Genomic DNA, 17,073 nt, shown 5'->3' on the forward strand with positions numbered 1-17,073 from the left:
ATGAGCTGCAGCCACCTGTTTCTTTCCTTTTCTTTCGATGGGAATCTGAAGAAAGCTCAATCGGGACAGGTTTATACCACCGAAGTCTCATGGTGAGGATGGGACAGGCATTTGCTTTTTTGCATGAGGGAAGAATGTCTGGAAGAAAAGTTGACAAAACTCAGTCTTGTTTCAACTGAGACAAACACGATCAGGTTCCACCAAGTCCTATTGTTTCAATTAAGAGACTAATACTTTCCAGTTCCACCAAGACTTGAACTCTGATCGTGGAAGACAGTGCAGAGTGGTTGCCATTTTACCATGGAAGCCCCTTAACTGTTGTGGGAGTGGCATTCGGTCTTATGCATGAGGTAACAATGGCTGTAAACCATTTGTTGGCATGGTCAAGTCTTATTTCAATTGAGAGACTTCCACTTTCCAGATCAACTGATACTTGAACTTGGATTGCCACTTTCAGAGTCCTCTTGTTTCAATTAAGACACTAATACTTTCCAGTTCCACCAAGACTTGAACTCTGATTGTGGAAGACACAGTCCAGTGTACCATGGAAGCCCCATGACTGTTGCGGGAGTGGCATTAGGTCTTATGCATGAAGGAACAATGGCTGTGAACCATTTGTTGACACGGTCAAGTCTTATTTCAATTTAGAGCATTACACTTTCCAGATCAACTGATACTTGAACTTGGATTGCCACTTTCAGAGTCCTCTTGTTTCAATTAAGACACTAATACTTTCCAGTTCCACCAAGACTTGAACTCTGATCGTGGAAGACAGTGCAGAGTGGTTGCCATTTTACCATGGAAGCCCCTTAACTGTTGCGGGAGTGGCATTAGGTCTTATGCATGAGGTAACAATGGCTGTAAACCATTTGTTGGCATGGTCAAGTCTTATTTCAATTGAGAGACTTACACTTTCCAGATCAACTGATACTTGAACTTGGATCCCTGGATGCAGAGTGCAGAATGCTGACCATTATTCCATGGAACCTCTATGACTGGAGGTAGAGGGGCATTTGGACTTATCTGTGAGGGAATAAATCCCTGTGAAGAAAAGAAAACTACAAAGAATCCCATATCCTTCCAAGTGAGAGGACAAACACTATCAGGTCCCACTGTGTCTTAAACTCAGATTGGTTGATTCAGAATCCAGAGACCTTATCATTATACCATGGAAAACCATCCTTCACCACAGCTGTCCCTGACGCTGTCCAACTGACTTGTGTCAGTCGTCAAGACCTTCAAGTTCTTGGGAATTACAGTCTTAGAGGACCTGAAGTGGGAGATGAACATCAACTTTATCTTAAAACAGCCCAGCAAAGGATGTACTTCTTGCGGCTTCTGAGGAAGCACGGTCTGTCACAAGAGCTGCTGAGACAGTTCTACACAGTGGTCATCCAATTAGTACTGTGTACCTCAATCACAGTCTGGTTTGGGGCTGCTACAAAAAAGGACAAACTCCAACTGCAACAGACAATCAAAACCGCTGAAAGGATTGTCGGCACCACTCTACCCACTATTGAGGACTTGCATGCAACGCGAACTAGGTCCAGAGTATCAGGATTCTTTAGCATCATCCCCACCCTGGGTGCCAGCGCTTCCAGCTCCTTGCATTGGGAAAGCGCTTCAGATCAATGCAAGTCAAAACTAGCAGGCATTTAACCGTTTTTTTACCCCCACTGGTAATTAATATATACACCTTTTATCATTTTATCTTTTCTCACAACCTGTGTTGAAGGATCGATACACAGAACGTAGAACAGGGCAGATAATGGGCAACCCTGAAGTACACCACAGTTAATGTGGACTGCTTTGGTACAATACAAATACAATACTTTTGATACAATAGTCTTACCCACTCTCCTTATCTTTCTGGAAATCTGCATTTTTGCAGTCGCATAAAAAGATATTTGTGCGAGACTCGGTCGAAACCTTTCTCAAAGTCTACATTTAAAACTACGAGTCTCATGTTTCTGTCCTTCACATCAGAGATGGTGTCCCGAATCAATAAAAGAATGTCTGTGATCCTCCTCCGAGGGATGTCACAGGTTTGATCCGGGTTAATCAGGTCTTCTAAAACCAAGGACAAGCGGGTTGCTAAAACTTTGCTAAAACGTTTACAATCAAAATTAAAAAGCGTCACCAATTCACCAAGTCCCACTGACATCTCTATATACATTGTAAAATAGATATTGTTATAAAAATTACATGTAATATTATTCAAACAATGTAGCGTACCCAGAAAGACTCATGCTGGGTGAAACACCGGTGGCCGTTGGGGGTGGGGGGGACGGAGCTCTTTTCTCCTCCCGCATGCGCCAAACCACCTCCCTACCCGATCCACCTACACAGCAGTGATGAACAACCCCGAACCTAACAACGACGAACACTGCGGCCGCACACATTGACACATTTAACACCCCTGACTTACGTACTTTATTAAGTTAATTATGATGTGGATCTTTTGTTACTGCTGAGAAGATTATGTCGTCTCCCCAACTATTATTTTTTTTAATAGCTCTCAACACACCTTCCTGTCATTTGAAACCCCTGAAGCTCTTGTCTTTTGCACCTGTGCAGTCCATTTTTCACGACGAACCGGGTCTTTTGGAAAAGTGTGAAGAGTGAATCCATCCTCCCGAGTGTTCAAGCAATATCCAGCAATACAACGAGCTGACATTTTGGCTAACACGAAGGAACAAACAGCGACCTTCTTGCAGGTAAAACTGGTACAAACGCATGAACCCGCCTGAGTGGGTGTCTGCAAATAATGTCACCTTCCTGATTCTTCCTGCTTCTTCTCCATCAAAAAACAGATGCCTCCATTCTGGCTGCCTTTTTTTAAAATTAGAAACATACGAAAAATCATGGTTTTGGTCTCAGTGGTACTTTAAATAAAGTTTGACACAATCAAGTCATGTTTCAATTGAGAGACTAACACTGAGACTCGAACTCGGATCTCTGGTGTCAGAGTGCTCACGATTATGCCATGGAATCGTGTGGGATAGGTGTTTGATACAATATAGTTTAAAGTGAGGGAACAGGTTCCACCGAGTTGAACTGTTCACTGGATTCAGTCTTGACCATTACAGCATGGAAGCCCCATGATGAGTGTAGGAGGGGCATTTCGTCTTCTGCATGAGGGAAAAACGTTACTCTTCTTTCAATTGAGAGATTAACATTTCAATTGAGATTTGAATCTGGATTCAGAGTCCAGAGTGCTCACCATCCCTCCATGGAACCTACCTTGTTTCTGAAGGCCATTTGGTCTTATCGATGAGGGAATACCTTCCTGTGAAAAAAATATACTTTCCATGGAACCAACATAGTTAGAAGAGAGAGGACAAAGAGCACCAAGTTCGACCAAGACTTGAACTCAGATCACTGGATTCATAGTCCAGAGTGCTGACCATTACACCATTGAATTTCATGAGTCAAGAGAGGTGTGGGAGGGGCATTTGGTCTTGTCCATGAGGGGAGAATGTCTTTAACTGAAGCCAGAGGCAAACAGTTCTATGTTCCACTGAGACTTGAATTCAGATCACTGGATTTAAAATCCAGTGTGCTGATAATTACACCAGGAACCCTTATGAATGGTTTGGGAAGGGCATTTGGTCTTTTGCACGAGTGAAGAACATCTGTTCAAGTCAATTTGGCACAGTCATATCGTGTTTCAATTAAGAGACACTTTCCGATTCCACTGAGACTTGGACCTGGATCGGTGGATTCACAGTATAGCGTCCTCACCATTACACCACTACCTGATTGTTCCACGACTATGTCATGAGTCACGTAATAATTTTACTGCTGGACCAAAACAGACCACGTGTTTCATGTCATGACATCCTTGGCACATGTGAGAGAGTTTCATGTTGGTGCCTGGGTTTATTCATGCATCTAATGTTGGGTGGATTAATGTCGACAGTTAGTTGTATTTTTTGTTGTGGATTATCTCCTGTGAATCCGGAAATACTTCATATACTTGTATTAGTGCTGATTTCATGGGGGACAATAAAATGCAAACGTACTGGATTCAAAGATTTCTTTTTACCTCATGTCAACAAATTCATTTATATATATATACACAGTCTTCAGCATGTGATTCTAAAACACATTCAGACTGACATTTTTACAAATCTTCTAAAACATTTGGCAGGAAAACAGTTTTGTAAAATGTGTGAAGTACATCCAGCTTCCAACCTCAGGATGGATCCCTAATCACAAAAGTGATTTATGTGCCTTAAGAGCCCACACCATAAATTCACACCAAGTACAGATGACCCTGTATTTGGTGCCATTAAGCATGGTCCCTTTTTAGATTCTATGAGCCAGGAACCTCATCTATATTGTCTAAAGTCCTTCTCAGCCGCTTGTAGGGGTGGGTGTTTCATTTCTGGCTGATCAGGTGGACTTGGCCTCAGTGAAATAGCCGGCAGCAATGATTCCATCCGGTGAAGCTCCAAGAACCCCACTTGGAGAGAGTCCAAGTCCTGCTGGAGATCCAGGCTGGTCAGTGATACATGTGTACTCTGCAAGAGCAACAGGTTCATGAAAGATCCCCTAGTCCAGAGCCTGAAAAAAAGTGGATTCATCATACATGTAATAGCGAAAAAAATGGTTTCAATCTTTAACCTTGATTCCTTCTTTAAAGTGGGACTGTCATCCCTATAAACATTCTAAAATAGATATTGTAATGAAAAATAGATATAACAGTATTCACTTCAATGTCTATACGAAAAAATAAATGTGAACGTATCGTCAGTAAACCATGCGCAAAGTTGCGCAATTGAGTGTCCCTCGACATCCAAGTGGTCACCATATGAGTCGCGTCCTCTGTCCTTGACGTCATCGTCACTTCCACCGTTGAAAACGCGCAGTGCCTGCTACTATGGAAGCCGAACAACAGAGATATTCGGATTTTTCCGACGCCCCTTCTGACACGGAAAGGACAACACCACACAACTGAGTGAAGTTACCGGGGCAATATTACACTATTGTTTCGAGCCATATTCAGATGATATGCGATCACGCCCAAATCGCATCCCCGTCCCATCCACTTCTGCGGCGGAGATGAGCCATCGCGGGTCATCGCAGCTGGCTGTTGTGGCTTATGACAGAGCCGAGCGGTGCTGCTTTAGGGGGGGTGCTCACAGACGCCGCAGTCCTGAGCCACACAGTCGAGCCGAGGCGCTTTATTCGCGCATGCGACTTTCTCGGCTGGGTTCTTCAGAGCCGCCCCCGTCGCAAAGCCCGACACACAGCCTTCGCAGAAGCTGTGACTGCCGAACGCAGCACCTCGGGAGGTGTGGCTGATTTTCGGAGCTGGTGGCATATAAGAAGGAGGTGGAGCCGAGCCATGCTGCTTTTAGGGGTATGTTCAAATCCACCGCAGTATTCGATGAACACTCTTGAGACGAGGCTGAGTGACACATTGTTGGCTGGGCGACGCGCAAATCGACACATTTCATACTTGGATCTTTTGTTATGTTATGAGAGAGACCGATTACGTGGTCCGCCCCAAACTATTATTTTTTTTTTGTAGCTGTATACCCACATCGACATATTTCATATGCGGATCTTTTGTTACGTTATGAGAGGGACCGATTATGTGGTCCGCCCCAAACTATTATTTTTTTAGGAGTTGTATACACACCTACCTGCTATTTGGAACCCACGAAGCTCTCGTCCTCTGCACTCGTGCAATCCATTTTTCACAACGAACAGGGTCTCTTTCGAACTTATGAAGGGTAATTCCATTCTCCCGAGTGTTCAAGCAATGTCCAGCAATGCACTGAGCCGGCATTTTGGCTAACACGAAGGAACAACGAGCTACCATCCCGGAGGTAAAACTAATGGAAAAAAACGAGTCCACTAGGGGGCGCCGCTGTTCTTTTTTGTCACTTCCTGCTTCTTCTCGAAAACAAATCCCTGAGAGGATTTTCATGGCGGGAGTTACAAAAAGCTGTATATGTCAAAATCATGTTTTTTGCTGAAAAAACACATGGGACCATTTTGGCTGTGGGTTTTTCATTAATAATATCCCAAAAATCATCCATTTCATGACAGGCCCACTTTAATATTGTATTGTGCTCACAAAGTCTTACAGAGTGAGGGAAGGTAAGAGTTGCATCCAACTGCAGCCAATACTTGACTAAAGTTGCTAGCAGTGACATGATTCTTCCCGTAGGCAGACCTGAATAGGTTTAAGACAAATGTGAATAATCAGAAATCACTCATGACCTCTCGCATGTATACCGATATCATCCATCCATCCATCCATCCATCCATCCGTCCATCCATCCATCCATCCATCCATCCATCCATCCATCCATCCATCCATCCATCCATCCATTTTCTTAGCCGCTTAACCTCTGTTTTGCGGGAGTGCTGGAGCCTATCCCAGCTATTAATGGGCAGGAAGTGGGGTACACCCTGAACTGGTTGTCACCCAATCACAAAGAACATGGAGACACAACAGTCACACTCAAAATCACAACTCGGGGTATTTAGTCTCCATATCATGCATGATTTTTGGACTGTGGGGGGAAAATGGAATGCCCCGAGAAAACCCACTCAGAGACTGGGCGAACATACAAATTCCATACAGGCGGGGCCAGAATCAAACCCGAGTCCTCAAAACTGTGAGGCCAACACTTTACCAGCTGATTCACCGTGCCGCGCAGGTAGGTTATCATCAACAAAAAATACAGTCGACATCAACACACCCATCATTACATGCATGAATAAACCCAGGCGCCAACATTAAATCCTCTCACATCTGCCAAGGATGTCATAAATTTACAAATACGAGTAAGTTTATAAATGTTATAACAGAACCATATTAATAACTACCAAAAACAGAAAAGGGATGAAATCTTTACATCTGAAAAGACATCAAATATTCAGACATTCAGAAAACACACATAACAAAGTGATATTAATTGAGCTGGTTGTAAATTAGAGAACCTGTCATTGTATTAAATTGAAAACTGATGTAATGGTGTGATGTAGTTGCACGATATTAGGAACAGGACGTGAAAGCGCACTTTATTTCAGAAGATCTCTATCATTTATTATTTTTCATTCTTTTCGACGTTATTAATGTTATCAGGAATTGTGTGTTGAAAAATGTTCATTGTCGGGTTGAAAATGTCAATTGCCACTGTCAATTGTTAATCGAAGAGCTGAGAAACACGGGAAGTAGGCTGCATATCTTATTTTGAAGCCACACTTATCATATGGCGGAAGGGACTACTTCCTCTTATTCATGATTCTTACTGAGAGAGGTCCACATTTTTTGTGCTCCACATATTTGTGTGCATTAGGCTGTTAACTGAGAGGTTGGTTTTTCGAGCCCACCCAAGGACGTCTCCACAATATAACACTTCCCTGGCTTTTGTAGGATGTTAGTAGATCAAAAGCCCTGAAAAGTACAGTGCAGTATGTCTCTGGAGAGGAATTGGTTAACGCTTTCAGCCGTAAACTGAGAAGTTGGTGGTTTGAGCCCACTCAGGGGACGTTTCCACAATGTAATATTACCTGGCTTTTGTCAGATGTTGGTAGATCAAAAGCACCGAAAAACAAGTTCAGCATCTCTCTGCGGTGCAATTGGTTCACGCGTTTGGCTGTAAACTGAGAGGTTTGTAGTTCAAGCCCGCCCATGCAGGTCTCCCGAATGTAACATTCACCTGGCTTTTGTTGGATGTTTGTAGATCAAAAGCCCCGAAAAGTACAGTACAGTACAAGTTATTTGTGGGTTCCAAATTACAGCTCGGTGTGTCCTATCATTATCCAAGGCGTTTATTCTCACAAGGTTTGCAGGAAAGCTGGAGGCTATCCCAGCTAGCTTCAGGCAAAAGTCTGATTACACCCTAAACTGGTCACTAGTCAGTCACAGGGCAAATGCAGTCCTAGGGGGGCACAAACCAGTGCAATCTGTCGGCCGGTCCCAAGCCCGGATAAATGCAGAGGGTTGCATCAGGAAGGGCATCCGGCGTAAAAACTGTGCCAAACAAATATGAGCGTTCATCTAAAGAATCCCATACCGGATCGGTCCTGGCCCTGGTTAACAACGCCCGCCCCCGGCAGTGCTAACCTGCAGGGCGTCGGTGGAAATTCAGCTACTGTGGGTCGAAGACAAAGAAGAGGAGGAAACCGGATCCAGCGTCAGAAGAAAAAGAGGAATGCACAGAGCCTACAACTGAGTGTAGGGACTTTGAATGTTGGGACTATGACAGGAAAAGCTCAGGAGTTGGTTGACATGATGATTAGGAGAAAGGTTGATATTCTGTGCATCCAAGAGAGCAGGTGGAAAGGTAGTAAGGCTAGAAGTTTGGGAGCAGCGTTTAAATTATTCTACCACGGAGTAGATGGGAAGAGAAATGGAGTAGGGGTTATTTTAAAGGAAGAGCTGGCTAAGAATGTCTTGGAGGTGAAAAGAGTATCAGATCGAGTGATGAGACTAAAATTTGAAATTGAGGGTGTTATGTATAATGTGGTTAGCGGCTATGCACCACAGGTAGGATGTGACCTAGAGTTGAAAGAGAAATTCTGGAAGGAACTAGATGAAGTAGTTCTGAGCATCCCAGACAGCGAGAGAGTTGTAATTGGTGCAGATTGTAATGGACATATTGGTAAAGGAAACAGGGGCGATGAAGAAGTGATGGGTAAGTACGGCATCCAGGAAAGGAACTTTGGGGGACAGATGGTGGTGGACTTTGCAAAAAGGATGGAGATGGCTGTAGTGAACACTTATTTCCAGAAGAGGGAGGAACATATAGTGACCTACAAGAGCGGAGGTAGAAGCACGCAGGTGGATTATATTTTGTCCAGACGATGTAATCTGAAGGAGGTTACTGACTGTGAAGTAGTGGTAGGGGAGAGTGTAGCTCGACAGCATAGGATGGTCGTGTGTAGGATGACTCTGGTGGTGGGTAGGAAGGCTCTCGATGGAAAGGAGAAGCTCCCGGAAGACTAGACAACGACAGCCAAGGTGATCAGAGAGACAGGCAGGAGAGTACTTGGTGTGTCATCTGGTAGGAAAGGGGAGAAGGAGACTTGGTGGTGGAACCCCAAAATACAAGGAGTCATACAAGGAAAGAGATTAGCGAAGAAGAAGTGGGATACTGAGAGGACTGAGGAGAGGCGAAAGGAGTACATCGAGATGTGACGTAGGGCAAAGGTAGAGGTGGCAAAGGCTAAACAAGAGGCATATGAAGACATGTACACCAGGTTGGACACGAAAGAAGGAGAAAAGGATCTCTACAGGTTGGCCAGACAGAGGGATAGAGATGGGAAGGATGTGCAGAAGGTTAGGGTGATTAAGGATAGAGATGGAAATGTGTTGACTGGTGCCGGTAGTGTGCTAAAGAGATGGAAAGAATACTTTGAGAAGTTGATGAATGAAGAAAATGAGAGAGAAGGAAGAGTTGAAGAGGCAAGAGTGAAGGACCAGGAAGTGGAAATGATTACTAAGGGGGAAGTCAGAAAGGCACTACAAAGGATGAAAAATGGAAAGGCAGTTGGTCCTGATGACATACCGGTAGAGGTATGGAAGCAATTTGGAGAGATGGCTGTGGAGTTTTTGACCAACTTATTCAACAGAATACTAGCGGGCGAAAAGATGCCTGAAGAATGGAGGAAAAGTGTTCTAGTTCCCATTTTTAAGAACAAAGGGGATGTTCAGAGCTGTGGGAAGTATAGAGGAATAAAGTTGATGAGCCACACAATGAAGTTATGGGAAAGAGTAGTGGAGGCTAGACTCAGGACAGAAGTAAGTATCTGCGAGCAACAGTATGGTTTCATGCCTAGAAAGAGTACCACAGATGCATTATTTGCCTTGAGGATGCTCGTGGAAAAGTACAGAGAAGGTCAGAAGGAGCTACATTGTGTCTTTGTGGATCTAGAGAAAGCCTATGACAGAGTATCAAGAGAGGAACTGTGGTACTGCATGCGTAAGTCTGGTGTGGCAGAGAAGTATGTTAAAATAGTACAGGACATGTATGATGGCAGCAGAACAATGGTGAGATGTGCCTTAGGTGTGACAGAGGAATTTAAGGTGGAGGTGGGACTGCATCAGGGATCAGCTCTGAGCCCCTTCCTGTTTGCAGTGGTAATGGATAGGCTGACAGATGAGGTTAGACTGGAATCCCCTTGGACCATGATGTTCGCAGATGATATTGTGATATGCAGTGAAAGCAGGGAGCATGCAGAGGAACAATTAGAAAGATGGAGACATGCACTGGAAAGGAGAGGAATGAAGATTAGCCGAAGTAAAACAGAGTATATGTGCGTGAATGAGAAAAGTGGAGGGGGAAGAGTGAGGCTACAGGGAGAAGAGATAGCGAGGGTGGACGACTTCAAATACTTGGGGTCAACAATACAGAGCAATGGAGAGTGTGGTCAGGAAGTGAAGAAACGGGTCCAAGCAGGTTGGAACAGCTGGCAAAAGGTGTCTGGTGTGTTATGTGACAGAAGAGTGTCTGCTAGGATGAAGGGCAAAGTTTACAAAACAGTGGTGAGGCCGGCCATAATGTACGGATTAGAGACGGTGGCACTGAAGAAACAACAGGAAGCTGAACTGGAGGTCGCAGAAATGAAGATGTTGAGGTTCTCGCTCGGAGTGACCAGGATGGATAGGATTAGAAATGAGCTCGTTAGAGGGACAGCCAAAGCTGGATGTTTTGGAGACAAGATTCGAGAGAGCAGACTTCGATGGTTTGGACATGTTCAGAGGCGAGAGAGTGAGTATATTGGTAGAAGGATGCTGAGGATGGAGCTCCCAGGCAAAAGAGCGAGAGGAAGACCAAAGAGAAGGTTTATGGATGTGGTGAGGGAAGACATGAGGGCAGTTGGTGTTAGAGAGGAAGATGCAGGAGATAGGCTAAGATGGCAAAAGATGACACGCTGTGGCGACCCCTAACGGGACAAGCCGAAAGGAAAAGAAGACCCCCAAAACAACAACAAAAGAACTGAAGACAACTTGAAGTCAAATGGAGAATGTGGGTCTCAAACCTACTCCCACTCACCTGCTAAGTGAGGGCTCTTCCTCTTGAGCTGGTTCACTTGTTTTCCTGAAAACAACATCCATCTATCCATCCATTTCCTTAGCCGCTTATCCTCACAAGGGTCACGGGAGGGATGGTGCCTATCCCGGCTGTCAACGGGCAGGAGGCAGGGTACACCCTGAATTGGTTGCCAGCCAGTTGCAGGGCACATTGAGACAAACAGCCACACTCACAATCACACCTCGGAGCAATTTAGAGTGTCCAATTAATGTTGCATGTTTTGGGGATATGGGAGGAAACCGGAGAAAACCCATACAGGCACAGGGAGAACATGCAAACTCCAAACAGGCAGGGCCAGGACCGAGCCCAAGACCTCAGAACTGTGAGGCCAACACTTTACAGCTGCTCCACTGTGCCACCCCTTAAAAGAACAACAACAACAAGAAAGCATGAGAAAAAAAAAATGTTCAATTTGGACGTTGTACATTCACACATGAAGCTGGCATCACCTCTGTTGGCAACTTATTCCATTTGTGTGCAGCATCATAGCGAAAAGCTTATTCATCATGTTTGTCTTGATTTCTACACTCCACTATTTGACCCGAGTCTCTCGATTGCAGAGCTCTTCTGGGTTTTTATTTCGTTAGCATTTCTTTCATGTATTCAGGACCTAAACGGTGTCGTGATTTTTAGACCCGCTCTGGTACCAGTCCTCTTGTGAGTGCTTGGACTCTCTTCCACTCTGGACTTGCCTTCGGTGAGAGGCACCGAGCAGGTTATCCTGTTCTCTGCCTGCACGTTTGGGTTCACCCTGGTGGTCGAGACGGTACCCTCCCACCGCCTTCGGGTTGTGGGGACGGGTCCTAACTGTTGTTTGCGCCTATGCACCAAACAGCAATTCAGACTACCCACCCTTTTGGGAGTCCTTCGAGGGAGTGCAAGAAAACGCTCCTGCTGGGGACTCCATCATTCTGCTGGGGGACTTCAACGGTCACATGAGATCTGGAAAGGCGTGATTGAAAGGAACGAACCCCTTGATCAGAATGCGAGTGGTTTTCTGTTTTTGGACTTCTGTACTCATCACGGCTTTTCCATCACAAGCACCATGTTCAAGCATAATGGTGTCTATACGTGCACTTGGTGCGCCCTCGGTCGCTGTTCAATTTCTTTGACTTTGCGGCTGTGTCATTCCCCCAGAAGATTTGGATGAAGTGGCTGAGTAGAAGGAAGTCATAGAGTCCCTGCTAAAGCACATGCCCCGACTTCAGGAGACAACCAAAAGTCAAGTAGAGAGTGCAGGCATTGGTCCCGCTACATCTCACATGCTGCTCTAACACTTGCGCTAATTCCCATTTTCTCAAACAGCAACAAAACAAGAAGCCAAATAATGTCAACCAGCAGAACAGAGAGCCAAATGGAGAATGAGGGAACATGCAGAGCGAGTGAACAAAATTTATATCGAGTACAAACAGATAATAGAATCAGGAAGGGATCACATATGTAATTAGAAGGCCACAGTGAGAATTGAACTCACGACCCCTGGTTTACAAGACCAATGCTCTTTTTTGCATTGTTTCATCACTTTAATCATCCAACAAATGTAAACAGACCAATGTAACAGGTGAATTTAAAATTCTGTTTTTAAATGGTCATTTTATTTATTCTGCAAAAATGTATCTTTGCCCTGTCTGTAAAGTAAATAAAGGAACTGATATTGATAAGTTTGGAAAGGGTTTCAAAGGCCATTTCTAAATCTTTAGGATTCCAGTTAAGCAAAGGAAGAGCAACTATCCTCAAATGGAAAAATCATGAAACAGTGGTAAACCGTCCCAAAAGTGGCCGGTCTACAAAGATTACCAAAAAAACAGCAATGGCGATCCAGGATGCCACAAAGTAACTCTAGACAACTTCAAAAGAACTGCAACCCTCCCTTTCCTCAGTTAATAGTCTTAGATAGTGCACGTGGATGATGTGGTGTCGTCCAGCCTCACCTTGCCCGTGAGGAAGTTGTAGATCCACTGGAAAATTGCAGGCGACACGTTGAGCTGGAGAAGTTTGGAGGAGAGAAGTTCAGGGATTACTGTTAAACGCAGAACCATGAATTCTGCTCTTTACAAGAAAAGGCTGGTGGTGAATATTCACCCATCAGCTTGGGATCTCAAATTGAAGCCCACTTGGGTTCTGCAGCAGGACAATGATCCAAAACACACACAAAAAAATTACAGTAACTTCTGAACACCTTTAAAAACAAAAATAATGTTGTGGGTGGTTTAGTCAGTCAGTCTTGATTTCAATTAAATGTATTGGCATGATCTTAAAAAAGCTGTTCATGTTGAATTAAGACAACTCTATAAGAAAGAAGAAAAATATCTCCAGAGACACGAAAAGACTAATTTCCAGTTATAGAAACTGAGTTCAGTTGTTGCTCCCGAGGGTGGCCCAACTAGTTATGTCGTTTTGCGGGCATTACTTTGTCACACATCCAAGTAACTTTGAATATTCTTTTCTTCTAATAACTGAAATCATCATTAAAAATAGCAATTTCAGTTCACTTTGGGGTGGCACGGTGATGCAGCGATGGCCTCAAAATTCTGAGGTTCACTCCCAGCCCCGTCTGTGTGCATGTTCTCCCCGTGCCTGCGTGAGTTTCCTCCCACATACCAAAAATATGCGACATTAATTGGATACTAAATTAACTCCATTGCGAAAAGGTGTGATTGTGAGTGTGGCTGGCAGCCAGTCCAGGGTGTACTCTGCCTTCTGCCGGTTGACTGGTTAAATACATCCTGTTTCTTAACATTGGTATTGACATGAGATCAGGGGAGAGCGCGAACGCAGTCCCCCACTACCAGAAATTATGCAGTCGAGATTCCGACATTTGGGGAATTCGCAGGGGTCAGCACAACCCAAGTGCAATGGTTGAGCTTCACCCTGGGAGAACCACCTTCTTGATCATGGTATCTCCCCTGCCAGGTAAGTGTGTGATAAACTGGTGCGAGCACGCAAGTCACACCCGGTCACGCTAAATCAAGCAACGGTGTCATCACGATCACGAGAACAACCACACACACATCGGGCAAACCTTAACGTAATACATGAAAAATGAAGCTTTCTATTTTAATTTTGAGTTTTAATTGAGGTAGTAAATTGAAACCAAGAAAGCAGTGGAACATCGGGAGACGTTATATTCAGTTGAAACATCTTAACCTTAAATCGAATCTCGACATTCGACCGGACCTGACAAGTCTTCCTTTTCCAACAGTTGGATGTTCTTTTCAATACAATACTGCCACCTAGTGAGGCTTATTGCGCATGACAGCCTTGGCGATGTTTGGCATGAAGTCAATGAAGCATTCTCCAGTTGTTCTCAAATGATCACCCGCAACGTGCAATGTCCCGACCCGGTTTCTCAAAACTTGAGAGCAACCAATCCATCTATTTTTTGAGCCACTTATCCTCACGAGGGTCGCGGGAAGTGCTGGAGCCTATCCTCGCTGTCAATGAGCAGGAGGCAGGGTACAGCCAGGGCAAATGTGGCAAAATGTGTTCCTGAAAAGCGACACATCTGCTTTTGTGCCGGAGAATGAGGAGAATTCAGTTATTGTGTGCAATTTTTTGGTCCATATTTTCACTTTGTAGATCCAAGAGAGCAGTCAAGAAAGAGGAGAATTTCTGCAGAGTATTTTCATTTGACAACACGAGGCCCCGTCGCCCAGTGGTTAGAGCAGTGGTTTGTGAGTTCGTATCCCACTGGGGCCTCCACTCCCTGAGAAGGGTTGCGTCAGGAAGGGCATCCAGTGTAAAAATTGTGCCAAACATACAAGGGACAAGCCGAAAGACACTTACTTATAACTTCATTTGACAACACCCGATAAGGTCAATGGCTCCCTTTTCCATTTTTTTCTTATTTTTCATTCAAGTGCATGAAATTATGTAAAACTCGTTGAAATCATTTTTACTTGCGTTAACTATCTATTTGCAGGACAAATGTTGACTCTGCTCCCAATAGCTGTCATAAGCAAATAAAAGTATTCCCTTGGTTCACATTACACGACGTCACTATTACACTTTTTTGTTCTTGGTGTGCTTTTTTTTTTTTTTTTTTACAGTGAAGCAGTGTATGAATGTGCATTGTTTTCTGTATGCCGATGGGCTCAGGGAAATTGCGCATTCTTGTGCTGTATCACGACCGACTTAGAGACCAGAGATCATTGTTGACCTCACTCAAAAACCCACAGCAGTACTTTTCTGGGCTTTTGATTTACTCACATCCTCCAAACGCCAGGAAATTTTACATTATGGAGATGTCCGTGGGTGGGATCGAACCACCAACCTTTCAGTTAACAGCCAAACGCACTAAACTCCCTGGTGGAGGTATTCCACATATTCATGAAAAAAACAGTGCATAAATTAGCAGTGAAACAATCAAGAAGTAACTTACTCCATTAATAATACTGAGCAGACATTAATAAAGATCCAGTGTAAACGCATGCTTTGACTAACTCGTATTGATATAACATCCACCAATCCATCCATTATCTGAGCCGCTTATGCTCACAAGGGTCGTGGGGGAGCTGGAGCCTATCCCAGCTGTCAACGGGCAGAAGGCAGGGTACACCCACACAGACAAAATGCAAACTCCACACATGGAGGTACGGGATTGAATCCAGGTCCTCATAACTATGAGGTCAACGCTTTACAGATGCACCACCATGGCCCCTTATAAAGGCCAAAATGCCGGCTCGTTGTATTGCTGGATATTGCTCGAAAACTCGGGAGGATGGATTTACTCTTCGTACTTTTCAAGAAGACCCGGTTCGTCATGAAAAATGGATTGCACAGGTGCAAAGGACAAGAGCTTCGTGGGTTCCAAATGACAGGTAGCTGGGTGTTGAGCCATTAAAAAAAAAAATAACAGTTGGGGCGGGTGGATGGGAGATGTTATCCTCTCAGAACGTAAAAAATGATCCACGTAGATAAGTCATGGGTGCTAAATGTGTTGATGTGCATGTCGGCGTGCCACGTCCGCAGATCACGGCTTCGGCTGGGGTGGCTCATTGCAGCGCCGAGATGGGCCACTTTACGGCGTTGTCGTTGCTCGCAGCTGAGTACGCTACAAACTATCATACATACTGTCGGGTAGTCTATTGTTAGAAGTGATGCGGATAACATCTAAATATGACTAGAAACGACAGGGTAATATTGCCTCCGTCTCTTCACTCGATTGTGAGATGCTCTCTTCTTCAAAAAGAGCTTCCGTGTCAGAAGCGGCGTGTTCGTCTCCCATAGTCGGCTCCACCGCGTGTTTTCAATGGCGAATGTACGGGGTGACGTCACGGACAGAGGATGCAGCCAATATGGCGACCACTTGGATACCGTCGAATGACATTTCCATAACTTTGCGCATAGATGACGTCCTCTCCGCTCATATATATTTTTTAGTATAGACATAATGAATAATGTTATATGTATTTTTCATAACAATATCTATTTTACAATGTTTATAGGGATGACACTTGACCTTTAAGGAGAGGATGACCGTGGCCACGCTGGCCAGCTGTGACGACCCGCCCCGGCCGACAAGGCCAGCAGGCGACTGCGACAAGCCACCCCGGCCGACAAGGCCGGCTGCGACGAGCCACCCCCACCGACAAGGTCGGGGCCGGCTGCGACGGGCCACCCCGGCCTATGTGGCTTATCATGGCGCCGAGCCGGGCCGCTTTACGGCGTTGTTCAGAGCCGCCTCCGTCCACGATGAACAACACCGCTGGGGCGCTTTATGGCGTTGTCATCGCACGCGGCTGAGTGTGGCATTGTTGGCAGCATTGTTCATAGCCACTGCTGTCCGCGAGCCTATGAGGCAGCCTTCGCTGGCGAGGGAACGCAGCAGCCTTCGCCGGCGAGCCTGACGAGAACATCGACACATTTAGCACGCCTGTCATACGTACGCAGATTTTTTCATACATTATGAGAGACCTATTACGTGGTATGCCCCAAACTATTATTTTTTTTTAGTCGCTGTATACACACCTACCTGTCATTTGGAATCCACAAAGCTCTCGTCCTCTGC

The 17,073-nt window shown here is 44.9% G+C and overlaps 1 non-coding gene across 1 annotated transcript; it reads right to left on the reverse strand.

The window, feature by feature from the left end:
* Positions 1-13,820: 13,820 nt before the first annotated feature.
* On the reverse strand, positions 13,821-13,984 carry LOC133497299 (U1 spliceosomal RNA). Its single transcript, XR_009794020.1, has one exon. It is a non-coding gene; the product is annotated as a U1 spliceosomal RNA (small nuclear RNA).
* Between the last annotated feature and the right edge of the window lie 3,089 nt (positions 13,985-17,073).

Source organism: Syngnathoides biaculeatus, unplaced genomic scaffold (genome assembly GCF_019802595.1).
Source record: "Syngnathoides biaculeatus isolate LvHL_M unplaced genomic scaffold, ASM1980259v1 ctg69_pilon_pilon, whole genome shotgun sequence".
NCBI lineage: Eukaryota > Metazoa > Chordata > Actinopteri > Syngnathiformes > Syngnathidae > Syngnathoides > Syngnathoides biaculeatus.